The 20,454-nt window shown below is 39.7% G+C and overlaps 1 protein-coding gene across 1 annotated transcript in view; it reads right to left on the bottom strand.

Moving 5' to 3' along the window:
• Positions 1-3,830, bottom strand: part of ELMOD1 (ELMO domain containing 1) — a 112,632-nt gene extending 108,802 nt beyond the window's left edge. The window contains exon 1 of the mRNA XM_073808258.1: positions 3,257-3,830. The gene's annotated coding sequence lies outside the window, so the exon portion shown is untranslated. The remainder of the gene's footprint in view (positions 1-3,256) is intronic.
• Between the last annotated feature and the right edge of the window lie 16,624 nt (positions 3,831-20,454).

Genomic DNA, 20,454 nt, shown 5'->3' on the forward strand with positions numbered 1-20,454 from the left:
TTTTCCTATTTGAAGCAACAGATTTGCTAAAACCAAAACATCTGCTTATCTTATTTCAGGAATCTGTGCCAAAGCAACAGAATATTGATCAGCATCTCAAATACTACATTTAAATACCGTCTTTTATATAAAAGTAATAAAACTATTTGTTTGATGATGCTTTTTTACCTGAGGAAACCAGGATGGTAGCAGAATAGTGAAGGAGCCCTTTGGGTATTAGTCAAAGGGCAGACCAACTGTTTTTTTTTAATGCAATGAGATGCATTCACCCAAGTACCAGTTACCAATCCTTGCACTTGTCCCTTTTCACCTCCCTCTTCCATTCCCATCAGCAACTATGTAACGTCCTTTAGAATCCCCTTCTCACTTCCCTCATCTTCAGCAGGCTTCTCTGTCCTCTGAGGCCATCAACTTCCAGCTCCACTCCATTAGGTATAAAGCCATGGGTTTCTATCTTCCTTGCCTCCCAGGATAAGATCTTACTCTCATTCAAAGCCAGACCTGTCAAAACTGCCGGTCATCTTACTCCCTGACTGGAGCTGCTCAGAAGAATTCAGTGTCCTTCCCAGGCTCCTAGAGTGGACCCTGCAAGTCTTGTATCTTATGATGTAGATCCCTTCCCCCACCCCACTTCCCTTACTCATCTTTGTATGTTTTGGCACTTCTCACTAAATCTAGCAAGCTGAGCTGTGTTGAACTGAAACTACTCACTTTTAAGCATGAGTTATTTTCAATAGCTAGAACCAGAACTGGGCTTGTCCCAGATTGCCTGCAGAACAGCATATGATCTCTGCTCCACTTTATTTTTTCAAACCATAGTGACCCCAGAAAGAGGAATAAGAAATTTCCAGTGACTATAGAGTTGCCAAATAAAATACAGGCTGCTCAGTCAAAAGTGAATTTCAGATGAACAACAAATTTAAAATTTTTTGGTGTAAGTATATCCCAAACAGTGCATGGGATATACTTATACTAAAAACAATTATTCATTGCTTATCTGAAATTCGAATTTAACTGATGAACAGCCTGTATTTTTATTTGCTGAATCTGGCAGCTCTACCAGTAACTCTAAAAATTCTCAGAGGACTCAAGGAATGCTTCTTTAGAGCACCTGGATGTTTGTATCCAAGCTCCGCACACTTCTCAATTGGCCATATTTTATGTCTGTTAATGCAGCTGGGTTACTTTCTGAGCATCTCAGTAACATACTTTAGGAAATGCTGTTTATTATATAAAATTTTTACTTATCTTGTTAATTTCATAGAATTCCCTTCTAATACCATCTATCAATAATTTCAGCACAAAGAATACTGTAATGTTGCCCCAAATGTCGTGGAAAGCTGATATTCATAGAGTCATTACTATGCCTGAATTAAGTCCTGGTATTCATAATTAAAATTTTTTGAAAATTTAATTTTGAAAACACAATATGGGAAATAAATGTCTTTCATTTTGGGATTCCTTTTCTCATTAATCAAGCACAGTGAGACATACTGTCCTCACTAACAGGCTGGGGAGAAGCAGCCTGGCAGGTGGAAGTGGAGCCTGTGGTGTAACTGCAGTGGGTCTTTTTTGGAAGAGCCTTCTCTAAATGTGGAACATCTGTAAACTGAATTGCTTCAGCTTCACTGTGTATGGGCTGGCAAGAGAAGAGAGTTGCCTCTTTCAGCATCATGTAAATCTTGGAGGCTTGAAATCTTGGTCAACAGAGGAATTCCTCACAGGTCATTTAGAGACATACCTTGTCTCATTAAGGGAGGAAAAAGCAGGTTTCTTCTGCAAAGGAGCACCATTTTAGAATATTAACTGTTGTGTGTGTCGGTTTACTGATTAATGGTGATGGTGCAATGGAAGTTATACCCTAAAGTGTAAGGAAAGATGCCCTACAGCTTGTTCCAATCCTGAAAGTTCGTTACATTAATGTGTTCTTTCAGTGTTCTTGACAGTGATTACAGAAAAGACGTTCATTTCTTATTTCCATGAAAGAATTTAGGAAAGATAGATGCCGCCCAGTGTAGAGGGATACAACTTTTGCCTTCTTCAAAATTTCAACTAGATCTCATATTCAACTTTAAGGGAGAGAATGACTAAGTCTGTGTAACTACCTGGTGTTGTAAGATGATAATGAATTAAGACGTTTATTCCAACATAAACCCATTACCTGCTTTCCACCATATTGGCAGCTCCGGTTTGTCAAGCTCCAGGCACAACATGCACACTGCAGAGATGCAGAACAATGCCTGGATATCTGCCCAAGAGTGGTCTCTCCAAAGGACAGACTCAATTTATGGTACCCATCTAAAGCTCACTGGGGGTTATTAGCCTCTTTTTCCTATTTGGTACAGGGAAGGGATGAGATTTGGAAAGCTGAGGCATGGGGCTTCCACCTGCCTGTGTACAGAGCAGAAAAGCTGACAAACATATTCATTAAACTTGATCTGAAGCAACCGAGCCTGCGAGGTCGTTCCTGAAATATTCATAAGGTGTGTTACCGGACTCGCTACTTAGAGATGGAGTAGAAACACGGTGAATAGGGGCACTCCGTACTCACACTTGGGGAAAAAAAGGCACTCACAACAGCACGCCTCACCACCACACTTCACTGTTTTGCTTTTAATAGCTCTGTCAGCCGTGGCACCCCACTCGCCTGTTCAATTCTACCTGCCTAGGAAAGAAGGTGCCCCAATAAGTGAGGGGAACCTGGCAGTAGGAGGAGGCACCGCGCGCCAGCCGCTCAGACAGTTCCTCTGGGTTCGCAGCGCTGATGACCCCCCAGCTCTGCGGTCCGCCAATCCGAAGTTCTGCACTGCCTCAGAGGCCTAAGGCCATGGGGCAGAGGACCTCAGGACCTGGACAGGCCACTCGCCCGGGCCAGGCCTACCTTCGTCCCCACCTCCCATTTTGGCCTCTGCCAGGCATGCCTCCTCCAGAGCCCTCGGCGTTCAGTTACTACGTGACCCGCGCCCGGGCCAGGATGCAGCTCTCGCGCAGACCTGTATCCCCCGGGTGTTCATTTTGGGGGTCAAGATGGGAGAACAGATGACGGTCTTAAGTGACCACGAAGCCTCTGAACCGAAGTAGTATGCACGTTCATTCCTGCCCCCTCTGCCCACAGTCTTGGCATTTCTGCTGCGCCCCATACACAGCGCAGCTCTCACGGTGCCAAAAGTCCTCACCGCCACCTCTCTCCTGTTCAAGGGCGTTCGCCCCTCTCCCCTCCGCTCCTGTAGGGTCGCCTCTTGACGCAGCTACTCACATGAATTTAGCGGCGGCAGAAGCTCAGCAGGTCCTGGCGTGCGGCAGTCGGGTCTCCATCTCCGCGTTCCCCAAGGGTTCCAGCTGCAAGCTCCACCGCGGCGATCGACGAGGTCGGTCCCCGGCGCAGAGCCTAGACCAGGGTGGCCGCGGCTGCAGCACCGGCTGCGGGCGCGGGAGGGGCGGAGGCGGGGCAGGAATCTGGGTCGCTAGGAGCAGAGCAAGCTGGGATGGACCCCAGGAGGCCGGCGGCAAGGAGGCAACAGAGAGCAGCCCGGGTAGGGAGTGCGGAGGTTTCCCTGGAAGCACACCGCGGGCGGCGACTGAGCATGCCCAGTCGCCAAGCCGCCCACACGGTGCGGGGGAGGGAGCGCGCGAGTCTGGAGGGAAAGGGTTAAATCTGCGGACCCTGCTTCTTAGGCAGAGAGCGGGGAGTAGGCTGCATTGGCAGAGTTTAATTGCTCCTGGGTCTACCCCCGAGAGGAGCCGTGGGCTAGAAGATGGTGAACCTCGGAAGACTGTCTATGGGATTCCCGAAGAGTCCTGGAATAAGAAGGCAAGGTGTACTCCTCGCTCCCTCCCCAGAGAATTGTTCAGAGGGCCAAGTTTGTTTTTTAGCTTAGCTCCAACCTCTGCGATCTCACCGAGTGGCTCCCCTAATCCAGACATCCACCCCTCACCTGCTTTCCTGTGCCTGGGGACCTCTCCTACAGGAATGCCGGGGCAATCCCCACCTTTCCCGACTACTGGACTAGTCGGGTCAAGTTCTCAAAGAGCCAGCTCCTAGGTTTGTAACTGAGAGATGGCCTCAGTCCTCTCAGGTTACATATTTGCATTTTAATCAGGTTTCAGAAACAATACCTTAACCCTGGGGTTAATTATAATGGATGAATTATAGACACCAAAGCCTGGGGCTATAGAACTTGGACCAGAACTCACTTCACACACACACACACACACACACACACACACACACACACACACACACACACACACAAGAGACCTGTGCCTTTCTTTCGTATTATGTTTCATATTAGTAACGAATGTTTCTCTCTAATGAAAATGTTTCTTAAGTTAGAGGCAGCATAGGGTAGGGAAGGACAATGACCTTCATGGTCGGCCTTGATTTCAGTTTCATTTACCACCACAGTAGTTTACCCAGCTATTCTGCCCCTCTCTTACCTCATCTATAAAATGGAGAGTGGTAATCCCTGTCTCTCTGGACTCTTGCGAGGATTAAGTAAGGCAATGAACGCAAAGCACCTGTTCCATAGTAGATGTTCACTAAATAAAAGTCTCTGCAGGTTCCACCTCCACTATACTATTTTTATGAAAGGTTAGATTAGTGATAGTCCTTAAATGCTGAACATTTATTGTGTTCCTTCCTCACATTAAATAATAATAAACCCTTGATCCTTCTAGCTTTTTATTGTTTTTAGAAGCATTAGTCTCTATTACCTTTTCTTTCAACTCTCCAGTTTCTTCATACTTCCTGAATAAACCTCTTGGAAAAAGTTAGACCAAGGCCATATATGAGTCCTCTTTGGAAGGAAAAGCTTTTCAGGAGAGATTCACTGTGGGCAGGTTTATCCACATGACAGAAGGATTTTACTCCAAATTCTTTTTAAAGTAATTTAATTTTCTTGCATTTCACTGTGGTCCTTCTTTCATAACTATTCCATAAAGTAAGGTATACCTGTATGGAAGGAAATTTACTTTCCACTGACACTAAGTACATTTTAAAGTATCTGTGTTCGAAAAATAAACTTTTCAATATCCCCCAAACATACCATGTGTTTCATAATCCTTTGCCTTTATTTATGGTGTTCCAACCTTTCTGGAAGACTCTTCTCTTTCCATTCCACTTCACAAAGTCCTACCCATTCTTCAAGTTCAAATGCCACCTTCTTTCTGAAAGCTTCCCCAACCCCCAAGGCAGAGTTAATGCTCTGCTGCCAGAGCACCAGTGCATACTGGTATCACAGCACTTATCACAGTCTACTGCTATTGTTTAATCAATGTAAAACAATTTACTGAGCAACTGTTATGTGCAGGCACAGTTCTGGGTGCTGGGAAAACAACAATGAACAAGACTGACAGGTCCCTTCCCTCATGGAACTTAGAATCTAGTTTGAAGAAAATAGGCAATAAACACCTAAAAAGTGAATAATCTCCAAGGACACAAGTCAAGTATTTTTTGTCTTTGTGTTGTTCATCAAATTAATATATAGGCCTTGATTCATTCTCTCAAAAACATCAATAAAAATATTAATATTGGCCCTAGGTCAACCAAACTACATGGACATGTATCCCTGCCAATGATTTTTACTCCTTTCATTTGACTCCCTCAGCTAATTTCTCTAGGTAGATACCTGCAATTCATATGATGAATGAAAGGGGATGGAGGAAGCCCAGAGAGTTTAATCTCCATACCAAATTATATCTTTTTTCTAAGCTCAAGGAACGACATTTCTCCAATGGTCAGATTCAGCCTGGACTCCCATATCTCCTACATCTCAAACATCTCCTTCAAGATCATGTACCACTCACAAACCCTCACCTTCTCACCACCTTTGTCCTCTATTTATGTCAATAGTTATTCTCTGTTGTATATCATTTGACTGTTTGGATCTACCTACTGTCTGAATAACTTAAGCTTTTCTCTCTGTTTCTTTTACTGTCTGAATGTGAGACAGACTTGACACCACTTAGAACCAACTTTTCCAAAGTATATTTGTACACATATATTCCATAGCAATTAGTGACAGCCTTGCCACCTGTTAACATTTAACTCAGGGCAGGATCTTATTCATCCCTGTATTAAAGAATTTAACAGATAGTTAATATGTGACAGATCCTCAATAAAAGATTGTAAAATGAATGAATGAATGTATACAGGTTCTCAACCCTTCTTGATTCCTCAGATTATAGGTCTTTTCTAATTGGTCTTCCTAATAAACCTAGTATTTGGGTCAGTTTTTCCCTTTCCTAGTCTACTAATTTCCCTCCAGTCACAAATTCACAGATTTCTACAATTCAGGGTCCACATAGCATTGTGAAAGAAAATCCTAGCCATAATTCGTTACAAATGTGTGTGTTTTAGCTAAAACCACAACCTATCATCTATAAATTAGTATCACTATTGCTTCCTCCAATCCACAGCAACTATCTTAAAAATTTTTCTCTTTCCACCTCCTCAACCCACCATGTTTTTAACAATGTACTTCCAGCTCTCCCCACTGCACCAGAGAAGAGAGACCATTGAGTACCATCACCCTAGGAATTACCTTATTATTGTATTTCCTCCACACCCTTTCTTTCCTCTTCCTAATCATCTCAGCAGAGTAGGTATTCTCTTCATTCTTGAGCTAGTCTGTACCAATAGGCTATCCTCTTCCATCTTTATTCCCTTTCTTCTGGCTATCACCAACTTTTCTCATTCTCTCATCTCTCTCAACTATCTTCCACCTTCTAATAAACATATCCAGAGTTTGTTAAGAAAACTGACTTGACCATAGTGCCCTTTTAAGATATCTAAAAATAAACTATCTATTATAAAGCTCCCAGTGTTTTAAAGAATGAGTTTTAAAGAAAACTCCTTGGCCCATTCCCATTTCTAGGCATTTCTTTTCTGCTTCATCATGGCTACAGTTACACCTGCCAAGCCTATAAGTACACAAAGGTGCAAGACCTTGTGCTCTGCTAACTGAAGCAGCTTTCCTACATATCCCCATCATTAAACATCTTTTATCTTTTAGTTGACTACTAGGTACTGTTCAAGGAAAACTACTATGATATGCAGCTTTGTCATAGGTAAACAAATAAAGCATTTCTCATCAGTTAATAAACATTGGGAAAATGCAGCTAATAGATAATCTAGTAGGATGACATGCAGAGAGGTTTATAGAATTTCAGGTAATAGACTTGTTGGAGACTAATATATCTTTGAATTAATCCAGGAAATTCTCATGGGCTGCCAAACTGGCAGGGACCCATGCCCAGGTAATTTGAAGGAAATTGATATCAACCGGGGTTCTTGGCCTTACCCCAGTGAATAGAAATTGACTAAATGCCAGACCAGAAATTCAGGGAAGGCTTTACTGGGGCTTCTGCAGCTGCAGGAGGGAGTGAAAACAAGCAACGGTTTCCCTTTCTTGCTCCCCGAGGGGAGGGCAAGCTGGTTCCTTATATGGAGTGAGGGTAGGTAGTGGTGAGTCTATGGGTCAGGCTGAAGGGGTAGCTTAGGTGTTTTGTCCACCCCTTTGGTTGTGTTGAGTGCAGGGGTTTTTGCTACTGACACCCTGTTTTTGCTCCCAGCTCTTCAGAAGTGGCAGTTGGGTTTTTTGGTCTTTTTATATCTTCTTGTCCTTAATTTGCCCCAACTGCACATGCATACAATTATTTTTAGTCTCTTATAGTTTCTTTGGATTTTGTTGCTCAAGGAGACGTTTGTCCAAGTGCAAGTATTGCAGCACTGCAGCAAAGAGTCCCAGGTCCCAGCCTGTCTCACGATTAATTGTTTGAATGAAGGCTGTAAAGTGTTTGGTGACATTTGCTACAACAGTGTTACATAATATTCAAGCACCAGCCTGGAAGTTAAGGGACCTGGATTTAACTTCTTTCAACTTTATCTCTAAAGTGAGGATGATAATAATAAAGAATATTTACCTCGTGTTGTCGCTGGAAGGATTAAATTAGTAAATGATTTGTAAAGTGCTTAGCATAGTGGCTGGTCCATAGTGGTCCATAAATGTTAGCCATGAATCCAGCTGCATTATTTCTGGATAAAAAGTGTATTTAACAGAGTACCATGAGATCAACAGAGAGGTAGTTGAAGAAACTGAGATCACCTGATGTAGTATTTAGACGTGATGAGTAGAGAATCCATGGAGGAGGAAGTTGTGCCTCTAAAGTCTGCCCAAATTACAGCAGTGGGGCTGAGGAGGAAGGGAAGACCTAGGAGATGCTGTGCTCTGTCATCTGTTTGGACTCCACATTTGTCCATTACAAGTGACAGAGTTTGGGTCTTTTCCAGACAGGTGGATCTCTTACTGAGCACCATCCTTAGGAATTCATTTGAATAAGAACTTCCCCACCCAAAGGTCTCTTTCTTTAGCAAGGTTAGATTGAGCAATGGGCAAGTAGGAATTTCCTGCCTGGATTATTTTGTGGGTGGAGTGGGAGTCCTGGCCCATTTATCTATTTTTAATCTAGCTCTGGTCTTAAGTGTTGTGACTTGAAGAATTAGTAGTAGGAGATGTATGTATTGTATGTAATGTCTTCACAATGAAAGTAGAAATGAAACCTCTGAGCTTAAAAAGTATTAGGCCTTGTCTCAATTTTACTTAATTGCTGTATAAAATTTAAAAATTAGTTTAAGACCACTCTGTTTTCCAATAGAATAAATTTTATAGACCTATGGAGTTCTATGTACAAAACTGAAGTGACAGTTGGACCCAGTATGGTTGTCAATATCTATATTGATAAAATTGTGACTGAGATTATGTGTTATTCATTCTGCCAGAGAATGCTTTAAACAAAATAATCTAAGATTCTTAGACATGCTGCTATGGCAGTAGTTCTCAAAACATGATCTAGAGAAGGCTTTCCAGTGGCCTAAAGACTGGTCCAAAATGATTATTTTTAATTGATTAATTTATTTTTATTTTTGGCTGCATTGGGTCTTCATTGCTGCCAGTAGGTTTTCTTTAGTTGTGGCAAGCAGGGGCTACTCTTCGTAGCGGTGGCTTCTTTTGTTGCAGAGCATGGGCTCTAGGCATGCAGGCTTCAGTAGGTGTGGCACGCAGGCTCAGTAGTTATGGCTCGTGGGCTCTAGAGCTCAGGCTCAGTAGTTGTGGTGCACAGGCTCAGTTGCTCCACAGCATGTGGGATCTTCCAGGACCAGGGCTCGAATCCATGTCCCCTGCATTGGCAGGCAGATTCTTAACCATTGTGCCACCAGGGAAGTCCCCAAAATGATTATTAATTCACTTAATAATTCACTTAATAGTCAGTTATTAAGTACCTAGTATATATAATACACTATCTTAGATGCTGGGGGTACAAAGATGAATAAAACACTGTCCATGATCTTGAAGAACTCATAAGCGAGATAGAGCCACAACCATTTCTTCAAGGTCAGGAAACAACCAACCTACCAAATACATAGAAATAAAAATAGCAAATTAAGCAAAATGAGGTGACAGAGAAACATGTTCCAAATGAAGGAATAAGATGGAACAAAACCTCAGAAGAAGAACTAAATAAAGTGAAGATTAGGTAATCTACCTGATAAAGAGTTCAAGGTAATGATCATAAAAATGATCAAAGGAGGGCTTCCCTGTTGGCGCAGTGGTTGAGAGTCCGCCCGCCGATGCAGGGGACACGGGTTTGTGCCCCGGTCCAGGAAGATCCCACATGCCACGGAGCAGCTGGGCCCGTGCGCCATGGCCGCTGAGCCTGCGCGTCCGGAGCCTGTGCTCCGCAACGGGAGAGGCCACAACAGTGAGAGGCCCGCGTACCGCCAAAAAAAAAAAAAAAAAGATCAAAGGACTTGGGAGAAGAATGGATGAACAGAGTGAGAACTTAGAAGTTTTTAATAAGGAGTTGGAAAATATAAAGATGAACCAAACAGATGAAGAACACAATAACTGAAATGAAAAATATGCTAGAAGGAATCACTAGTAGACTAGATGACACAGAGGAACCAATCAGAGAGCTGGATGACAGAGTAGTAGAAATCACTGAAGCTGAACAGAAAAAAGAAAAAAAAAGAGATGAAGACAGTCTAAGAGACCTCTGAGATAACATCAAGCACACTAGCATTCACATTATAGGGGTCCTTGAAGGAGAAGAGAGAGAAAAAAGGGACAGAGAACATATTTGAAAATATAAGAGCTAAAAACTTCCCTAACCTGGGAAAGGAAACAGACATTCAGGTGCAGGAAGCACAGGGTCCCAAACAGGATCAACACAAAGAGGACACATTGTAATTAAAATGGCAAAAATTAAAGATAGAGAATATTAAAAGCAGCAAAAGAAAAGCAACAAGTTATGTACAAGGGAACTCCCATAAGGCTATCAGCTGACTTTTCAGCAGAAACTCTGCAGGCCAGAAGGGAGTGGCATGATGTGTTTAAAGTGGTGAAAGGGGAAAACCTGCAACCAAGAATACCTGGCAAGGCTTTCATTCAGATTTGAAGGAGAGATCAAAATTTTATGGACAATTTGTCTGTTGATGGACATTTAGTTTGCTTCCATGACCTGGTTATTGTAAATAGTGCTGCAATGAACATTGGGGTGCATGTGTCTTTTGGTTTATGGTTTTCTCTGGGTATATGTCCAGGAGTGGGGTTGCTGGGTCATATGGTAGTTCTATTTTTAGTTTTTTAAGGACCTCTATACTGTTTTCCATAGTGGTTGTATCAATTTACATTCCCACCAACAGTGCAAGAGGGTTCCCTTTCCTCCACACCCTCTCCAGCATTTATTGTTTGTAGATTTTCTGATGATGCCCATTGTAACTGGTGTGAGGTGATACCTCACTGTAGTTTTGATTTGCGTTTCTCTAGTACTTAGTGATGTTGAGCAGCTTTTCATGTGCCTCTTGGCCATCTGTATGTCTTCTTTGGTGAAATGTCTATTTAGGTCTTCTGCCCATTTTTGAATTGGGTTGGTTTTTTTTTTTTGATATTGAGCTGCATGAGCCATTTATATATTTTGGAGAGTAATCCTTTGTCCGTTGATTCATTTGCAAATATTTTCTCCCATTCTGAGGGTTGTCTTTTCATCTTTTTTATAGTTTCCTTTGCTGTGAAAAATCTTTTAAGTTTCATTAGATCCCATTTGTTTGTTTTTGTTTTTATTTCCATTACTCTAGGAGGTGAGTCAAAAAAGATCTTTCTTGTCAAAGAGTGTTCTTCCTATGTTTTCCTCTAAGAGTTTTATAGTGTCAGGTCTTACATTTAGGTCTTTAATGCATTTTGAGTTTATTTTTGTATATGGTGTTAGGGAGTGTTCTACTTTTATTCTTTTACATGTACCTGTCTAGTTTTCCCAGCACCACTTATTGAGACTATCCATTGTATGTCCTTGACTCCTTTGTCATAGATTAGTTGACCATAGGTGCATGGGTTTATCTCTGGGCTTTCTACCCTGTTCCACTGATCTATATTTCTGTTTTTGTGCCAGCACCATATTGTCTTGATTACTGTAGCTTTGTTGTATAGTCAGGGAGTCTGATTCCTGCAGCTCCATTTTTTTTTTCTCAAGATTGCTTTGGTTATTCAGGGTCTTTTGTGTCTCCATACAAATTTTAAGAATTTTTGTTTTAGTTCTGTGATAAATGCCATTGGTAATTTGATAGGGATTGCAGTAATCTGTAGATTGCTTTGTATAGTCATTTCACAATTTTGATTCTTCCAGTCCAAGAACATGGTATATCTCTCCATCTTTTTCTGTCATCTTTGATTTCTTTCATCAGTGTCTTATAGTTTTCTGAGTACAGGTCTTTTACCTCCTTGGGTAGGTTTATTCCTAGTTATTCTATTTTTTTGTTGCAATGGTGAATGGGATTGTTTCCTTAATTTCTCTTTCATTTTCAGTGCATAGGAATGCAAGAGATTTCTGTGCATTAATTTTGTATCCTGAAACTTTACCAAATGCATCAATTAGCTCTAGTAGTTTTCTGGTGGCATCTTTAGGATTTTGTATATATCGTATCATGTCATCTGCAAACAGTGACAGTTTGAATGGTTAAAGATGTGGTACATATATACAGTGGAATATTAGCCATAAAAAGGAATGAAATTGGGTCATTTGCAGAGACATAGATGGACCTACAGCCTGTGATACAGAGTGAAGTACGTCAGAAAGAGAAAAACAAATATTGTATATTAACGCATATATGTGGAATCTAGAATAATGGTACAGATGAACCGGTTTGCAAGGCAGAAATAGAGACACAGGTGTAGAGGACAAATGTATGGACACCAAGGGGGGAAAGCACGGGGGGCATGAATTGGGAGATTGGGATTGACATATATACATTAACATGTATAAAATAGATAACAAATGAGACCCTGATGTATAGCACGGGGAACTCCACTTCACTGTACAGTAGAAACTATCACAACATTGTAAAACAACTATACCCCAATAAAAAAAAATTTAATGTTTTATGGACAAGCAGAGCTAACAGAGTTCAGTCCCATGAAACCAGCTTTACAAGAAATGTTAAAGAAACTTCTCTAAGTGAACAAGAAAAGGCCACAACTAGAAACATGAAAATTATGAAAGGAAAAAGTTCATTGCTAAAGGCAAATATACAGTAAAGGTAGTAAATCAACAACGTGCAAAGATAGAAGGAAGGTTAAAAGACAAAAGTGGTAAAATCATCTATATCCTCAATAAGCAGTTAAGGAATACACAAAACAAAAAGATGTAAATATGATGTGAAAAGCAGTAAATGTGGTGGGTGGAGTAAAAATTCAGGGTTGTTAAACTGCATTTGAAATTAAGAGATCAGCAACTTAAATTAATTATGTATATATTTAGATTGCTATATATAAACCTTATAGTAACCACAAATCAAAAATCTATAATAGATACAGACACAAAGAGAAAGGAATCCAAACAACACTAAAGAGTCATCAAGTCACAAGGGAAGAGAACAAAAGAAGAAAGGAACAAAAAAGAGCCACAAAAATGACCCCAAAACAATGAACAAAATGGCAGTAAGTACATACCTATCAATAATTACTTTAAGCATAAATGGATAAAATGCTCTAGTCAAAAGACATAGAGTGGTTGAATGGATACAAAAACAAGACTCATGTATTTGCTGCCTACAAAAGTCTCACCTCAGACCTAAAGACACACACAGGCTGAAAGTGAGGACATGGAAAAAGGTACTCCAAGCAAATGGAAATTTTCTAAAAATCTGAAGTAGCAGTACATATGTCAGACAAAATAGACTTTAAAACGAAGACTGTAACAAGAAACAAAGAAGGATAATACATAATGATCAAGGGATCAATCCAACATAAAGATATAACAATTGTAAATATATATGCACCCAGCATAAGAGCACCTAAATACATAATGCAAATACTTACAGAAACAAAGGGAGAAACTGACAGGATGTTAAAATAGGAGACTTTAACATCCTACTTATTGATACATCAATGGAAGATCATTCAGACAGAAAACCAATAAGAAAACACTGCCCTGAAAAGACACGTTAGACAAAATGGACTTAATAGATATGTATAGAACATTCCATCAAAAAGCTGCGAATACACATTCTTTTCAAGTGCACGTGGGATATTCTCCAAGATAGATCACATGCTAGGTCACAAAATAAGTCTCAGTAAAATTTAAGAAAACTGAAGTCATATCAAGCATCTTTTCCAACCACAATGCTATGAGACTAGAAATCAACTACAAGAAAAAAAAAAACTGCAAAAAACCAGCCACAAACACGTGTGCACATTCACACACACACACACACAACTGGGTGTTTTCTTCAGCTTTGTTTCCAATAAAGAATTAAATCTCTACTAAGCCTCCTTCTCCTCTCATCTCAATCACCCAGTCAGACTCCTTTGTGCTTGGTATTTGTTTAAGATGTCATTCCCCCATGGCAATGCAGGTCCAAAACATCTGTGAGTCTTGGTGCCCTCACTCTGTCAGCCAAGTCCAAGAAAATTTAATTAATCTCTAAAAGATGGCTGATCCTGCAGGAATCCAAGAATAAGAAAATAATGTTAGACAACAAGACAATAGTTCAAATATATTGCGACTGACACTGTATGATGTTCCTACTTGGAAAAGATTTTTTAAACAAATGGACTTTCTTTTCAGATTTATTTATTTATTTATTTATTTATGGCTGTGTTGGGTCTTAGTTGTGGCACATGGGATCTTTGTTGAGGCATGCAGGATCTTTTGTTTTGACGTGCAGGATTCTCTCTAGTTGTGGCGTGCAGGTTTTTCTCTTCTCTAATTGTGGTGTGCAGGCTCTAGGGTACATGGGTTCTGTAGTTGTGGCACACAGGCTCCAGAGCATGTGGGCTCTGTAGTTGCAGCATGCAGCCTCCCTAGTTGAGGCGCACAAGCTCAGTAGTTGTGGCACGCAGACATAATTGCCCTGTGGCATGTGGGATCTTAGTTCCCTGACCAGGGATTGAATCTGCGTCCCCTGCATTGTACAGCAGATTCTTTACCAGTGGAACACCAGGGAAGTCCCTACTTGGAAATTTTAATGGGCCCATCCTGCAAAGGCCTTTGCTGATGGGCAGCCTCAGGCAGGAGCATTGACATTTAATCTGGCTGCTTCTATACCAGAATATATTTTTATGGAGGAAATTTACACTTTTGAAGACAGTTTTGATGAACAGTCAAGTTTAGCAGACAGGAGAAAATTTAGGCTTCTATGGGGTCTATGAAAATTAGGCTGTGAATCAAATTAAGAAGTTATGGAATTTCTTCCTAGAAATTTATGCTACTTAGGTTGAACTGAAACCCTTTGGTGAGATTCCAGAAAGACAAGTTGTCTGTCTTGATGCCAAAATACACTTTGAGGACAATTCAAGATATATACAAAAAGATATATTTGCCATGGACAACAAATTAAAAATGCATCTATTCAAAATTAAGTCGGTAGATATGACCTAAAATACATAAAACTAAATGGGAATGGGAATACCAACTGTTTGTGAATGGTGCTGGACTAGACATAGCTCCATATGACATCATTTCTCTTCATGGTCAAAGCCCAACCAGCTTCTTGGATCTCAGTGTTAGGGAAGCTCAGTGTATTAAATATTTTATTTGCTCATTGCTGATCCTAAGGTAAATAGTGAAATTTGCTATCATTGCTGATGATATCATCAAAGACTGCTGAACACTAGAACTCATAGCTCTGGTGGTCAGGCTTGAAGGAATCAATGTCCAAGAGTCTCAGAACATATTCAACAATATCCAGCTCCTTGTAACTTCTGGCATTGACTTGGAAGATGCAGTCAGGAAAGCTGCGGCCAGCATGGCAAGGAAGTGGTTCTTTTTTTTCTAATCCATTGTGTGGATAGAAGTCTCCATTCCTAGAAAAAGAGACATTTCTCATCATTAGGAAGAAAATAGGTTTCCATTTAGGGAAAGAAAAAGTAAGTTAGAGTCAGGAATCATATGGAAAAATTTAAAATCTGTACTTTTTTCAAGAATAGATATATAAGTAACCTAAATTATTTGGATCTCACATACAGTTTTCATTAAAATAATGGCCTGTTTTCTTATGTTATGTTCTTTACAATGGTAAATCTGCCAGTGAACAGCATTTTGTTGACTTTTGGGAGCAATCTAAATGGCCATTGTGGATACAGTGAAAAATTCAAATCAGGACCTAGTTTATTTAAGAGAATTCTGCTGGACCTGTAAGTCCAGAGTTAAAAAAAAAAAAAGGAAGGGGAAAAATATCTCATGCAAAATTACACTTAAAACAGATGGTTTGGTCATATTAAACTATTGAAAGGAGGGACTTCTCTGGTGGTCCAGTGGGTAAAACTCCACACTCCCAGCACAGGGGACCTGGGTTCGATCCCTCGTCAGGGAACTAGATCCCACATGCATGCAGCAACTGAGAGTTCACATGCCACAACTAAGAAGTCCACATGCTGTAATTAAGAAGCCCACATGTCTCAACTAAGACCCAGAGCAGCCAAAATAAATGAATAAATAAATAATTGAAAGGATACAGCTGAAATACAGCTATAACAAAATTTATAACAAATGGCTATTACACAACATAATTACAAGTTTCTTATTCCAACACATATTGTGAATTCATTATTTTATTCCAAAATATTTTTATATGGTTTACCCCACATATATATTGTGCCATTTGCCTTTATCTTGTACACTCTCTTTATCTTACAATCAATATAAAACCTAAAGGCTTATTTGCGTCTGTGGAACAGACTTCTTTTATTTCAAAACTGAATAATTCTGATTCTTTGAAAATCTATGTAATTCATTCATTTTCAAGTAAGATAACACTGAAGATCAAGTTTGTTATAGATATTAGTGCTTTAAATTTATTTTTTCTTCAGAATCTACCAGCTTTCTGCTGAAAGAGGGGAAAATATAATAAAGAAAGCATGGATTTTTTTCGTGATAGTTATTTATGTGGTGGAGAAGAATTTGATTTAGGTTTTTGTTAACATGGATGAGGTATGCATCCAATCAGAATTTTCTGAGACTCTCCAGATCTCAAATATTTTCTTTTATCGTCAGATTGTATTTTAAATGATGAGTCTCAATATTTGGTTCATAAAATATGTTACCATATAATGGAGACATTTCTCCTACTAAGTTAATATGAAAACTGAAAAAGGTGACGATTACAATGATAAGTGTGCTCTCCCACTTCTTGTTGTGCTATGTCTCTAATAATAAACTTTGTACCTGTTTTTACTGTTTTGCCTCCTTGAGAAATGCATTTCTCATTGCGGGCAAGAGCCAGGACGCGTGGTGGCTAGGATTCCTGGTTTTCATCCAGGCTACCCTGGTTCAATTCCTGGGCAGGGAATTAAGATCTCACTTCACCCCACCACTCACTGCTGTCTCTCCAAGATCAGTTCCTGATCTTAGAGGAAACGTTTTCAGTTTTTCACTGTTGAGTATGATGTTAGCTGTAGGTTTGTCATATATGGCCTTTATTATGTTGAAGTATGCTCCCACTATGGACACTTTCTGGAGACTTTTTATCATGAATGAGTGTTGAAGTTTTTCAAACGCTTTTTTTTCATCTGTTGAGATGATCATATGGTTTTTATTTTTCAATTTGTTGATGTGGTGTGTATCACACTGATTGATTTGCAGATATTGAAAAATCCTTGCATCCCTGAGATAAATCCCACTTGATCATGGTGTATGATCCTTTTAATGTATTCTTGGATTCGGTTTGCTAGTATTTTGTTGAGGATTTTTGCATCTATGTTCATCAATGATATTGGCCTGTAATTTTCTTTTTTTGTGTGTGTGTGGTATCCTTTTCTGGTTTTGGTATCAGGGTGATGGTGACCTCATAGAATGAGTTTGGGAGAGTTCCTCCCTCTGAGATTTTTTGGAATAGTTTCAGAAGGATAGGTGTTAACTCTTCTCTAAATGTTTGGTATAATTTGCCTGTGAATTGTCCATTTCTTCTAGGTTGTCCATTTTATTGGCATATAGTTGCCTGTAGTAGTCTCTTATGATCTTTTGCATTTCTATGGTGTCTGTTGTAACTTCTCCTTTTTCATTTCTAATTTTACTGATTTGAGCCCTCTCCCTCTTTTTCTTGATCAGCCTGGCTAAAGGTTTGTCAATTTTGTTTATCTCTTCAAAGAACCAGCTTTTAGTTTCATTGATCTTTTCTATTGTTTTCTTTGTCTCTATTTCATTTATTTCTGCTCTGATCTTTATGATTTCTTTCCTTTCACTAACTTTGGGTTTTGTTTGTTCCTCTCTCTCTAGTTGCTTTAGGTGTGAGCTTGGGTTGTTTATTTGAGATTTTTCTTGTTTCCTGAGGTAAGATTGTATTGCTATAAACTTCCCTCTTAGAACTGCTTTTGCTGCACCCCATAGTTCTTTTTTTAAATTAATTTTTATTGGAGTATAATTGCTTTACAGTGTTGTGTTTGTTTCCGCTGTGCAGCAAAGCGAATCATTTATGTATACACATATATCCACTCTTTTTTAGGTTTCCTTCCCATTAGGTTACCACAGAGCATTGAGTAGAGTTTCCTGTGCTATACAGTAGGTTCTCATTAGTTATCTATTTTATACTTTGTAGTGTATACATGTCAATCCTACTAATTATGTAACCTAGGGAAAGTTGCTTAATGTTGCTGAGCCTCAGATTCCACATTTGTAAAATTGAGGACATAAGACTTATCCCTAGGGTTGTTCTTGCTAGGATTAAATAATAAAGTATGTTAAGTGTAGTAAGTACTTAATACCTCACTAAAATGTAGCTGTAGATAGATATGTTTTATAAAACAGTGCCCTTTTATTCATGTAAGAACACAGACATGAATATAAATCACTCTTGAAAACTATTTCCTACTTAAACAGCTTATACAGTTTGTCTTTTAAGTCTCAGTTGCTATATCTGTAAAATGGGATATGGAGATATTAATAATTAGAATAGTTTTGAGATAATTTTATGGGTTCTTTAATAATCTGATAATCTGAGCACTGTATCATCTGGCTTCTTGGTCCCTTGTACCTTATAAAGTTACAACATTTCACCTGAAATAAAAATTCAAAATATATTAGAAACTTGACAGTTCGTTACTCTGGAGCAGATTTTTTTTTTAAGTTTTTATTTGTGTATTTATTTATTTTGGCTGCATTGGGTCTTCATGGCTGTGCGTGGGCTTTCTCTAGTTGCAGCAAGCAAGGGCTGCTCTTCGTTGCGGTGAGCGGCCTTCTCATTACGGTGGCTTCTCTTGTTGCAGAACGTGGGCTCTAGACACACGGGCTTCAGTAGTTGTGGCATGTTGGCTCAGTAGTTGTGGTTCGCGGGCTCTAGAGAGCAGGCTCAGTAGTTGTGGCGCACAGGCTTAGTTGCTGCACGGCATGTGGGATCTTCCCGGACCAGGGATCGAACCCATGTCCCTTGCATTGGCAGGTGGATTCTTAACCACTGCACCACCAGGGAAGCCCTGGAGCAGATTTTTAAAGAGCTCTATGTTGATAATTTTCTTCAGTGGTTGCTAGCAAGATTGCTTGTTACTCATGCAGATTGTTGGGCCCTGGCCCCAGAGATTTTGAAACACACACTATAATCCAATAGAGAAACTATTAAAACTTATATTTGGTTTTAGCTGACTCATTATATCTAATGGGGTTTGGAACTCTGCGTTTTTAACAAGTACTCCAGTGATTCTGATACAGCTAGTCTGAGGACCATCCTTTGAGAAATATGCCCAAGGGCAGTGACCTCTAATGTGCAGTGTACATAACGTCCTACGTTATCTGGAAGAATATGTTAGAAATTCTATTTATAGTTTTGTCAAAATCAAATTAATCTCCACTCATATTTAGTATGCTGGAGGTTTCATTAGGTCTGCATGTCTGATTGTCACATGTCACAGATTCTGATAGGTGCTCTAAAAAAACACTGTAGAGTGGGAGTTCGCAGGCAGAGGAGCTGCCTCTGGCACCCTCCCTCCTTAGCTTTAAGCAAGACATGATTTTTGTGCCTGGTAAATTCTTACATAACCCAAAAGCTATTTTTGAAAAATGGACAAGTGGGTTAGAAAACTCTAAATTCCCTACAGTGAAATTGAAGATAATAACTGAAGCACAGATAACCAACAGAAAATGGCAAAATGGATGCTCCTAGTATGAGGTCTTAGCCATAATGTAAGCAAAAGCTAAGACCATCTAAATCAGCTCTAACAAATATCCCCAAATTAAAAATGATCATGAAGATTATATGAAATATGGATTTACATCCAGGATAGTTAATGATGAAATTGCCATCTCTGGGCAAGTATCTTTGTATTTTGGGGTCTTTGAGAGATTAATGATAGTATGAAGCCATTAAATTAGTTAGACATCTTTAAATGAACTGTTTATAAATTTTTTAACATCTTTATTGGAGTATAATTGCTTTACAATGTTGTGTTAGTTTCTGCTGTATAACAAAGTGAATCAGCTATACATATATCTCCATATCTCCTCCCTCTTGCACCTCCCTCCCACCCTCCCTATCCCACCCCTCTAGGTCATCCCAAAATATCAAGTTGATCTCCCTGTGCTGTGCAGTAGCTTCCCACTAGCTATCTATTTTACATTCGGTAGTGTATATATGTCAGTGGCACTCTCTGACTTTGTCCCAGCTTACCCCACCCACACCGTGTCCATTCCCTATGTCTGCGTCTTCATTCATGTCCTGCTCCTAGGTTCATCAGAACCATTTTTTTTTTTAGATTCCATATACATGTGTTAGGATATGGTATTTGTTTTTCTCTTTCTGACTTACTTCACTCTGTATGACAGACTCTAGGTCCATCCACCTCAATACAAATAACTCAATTTCACTTCTTCTTATGGTTGAGTAATATTCCATTGTATATATGTGCCACATCTTCTGTATCCATTTATCTGTCAGTGAACATTTAGGTTGCTTCCATGTCCTGGCTACTGTAAATA

This window comes from Tursiops truncatus, chromosome 8 (genome assembly GCF_011762595.2).
Source record: "Tursiops truncatus isolate mTurTru1 chromosome 8, mTurTru1.mat.Y, whole genome shotgun sequence".
NCBI lineage: Eukaryota > Metazoa > Chordata > Mammalia > Artiodactyla > Delphinidae > Tursiops > Tursiops truncatus.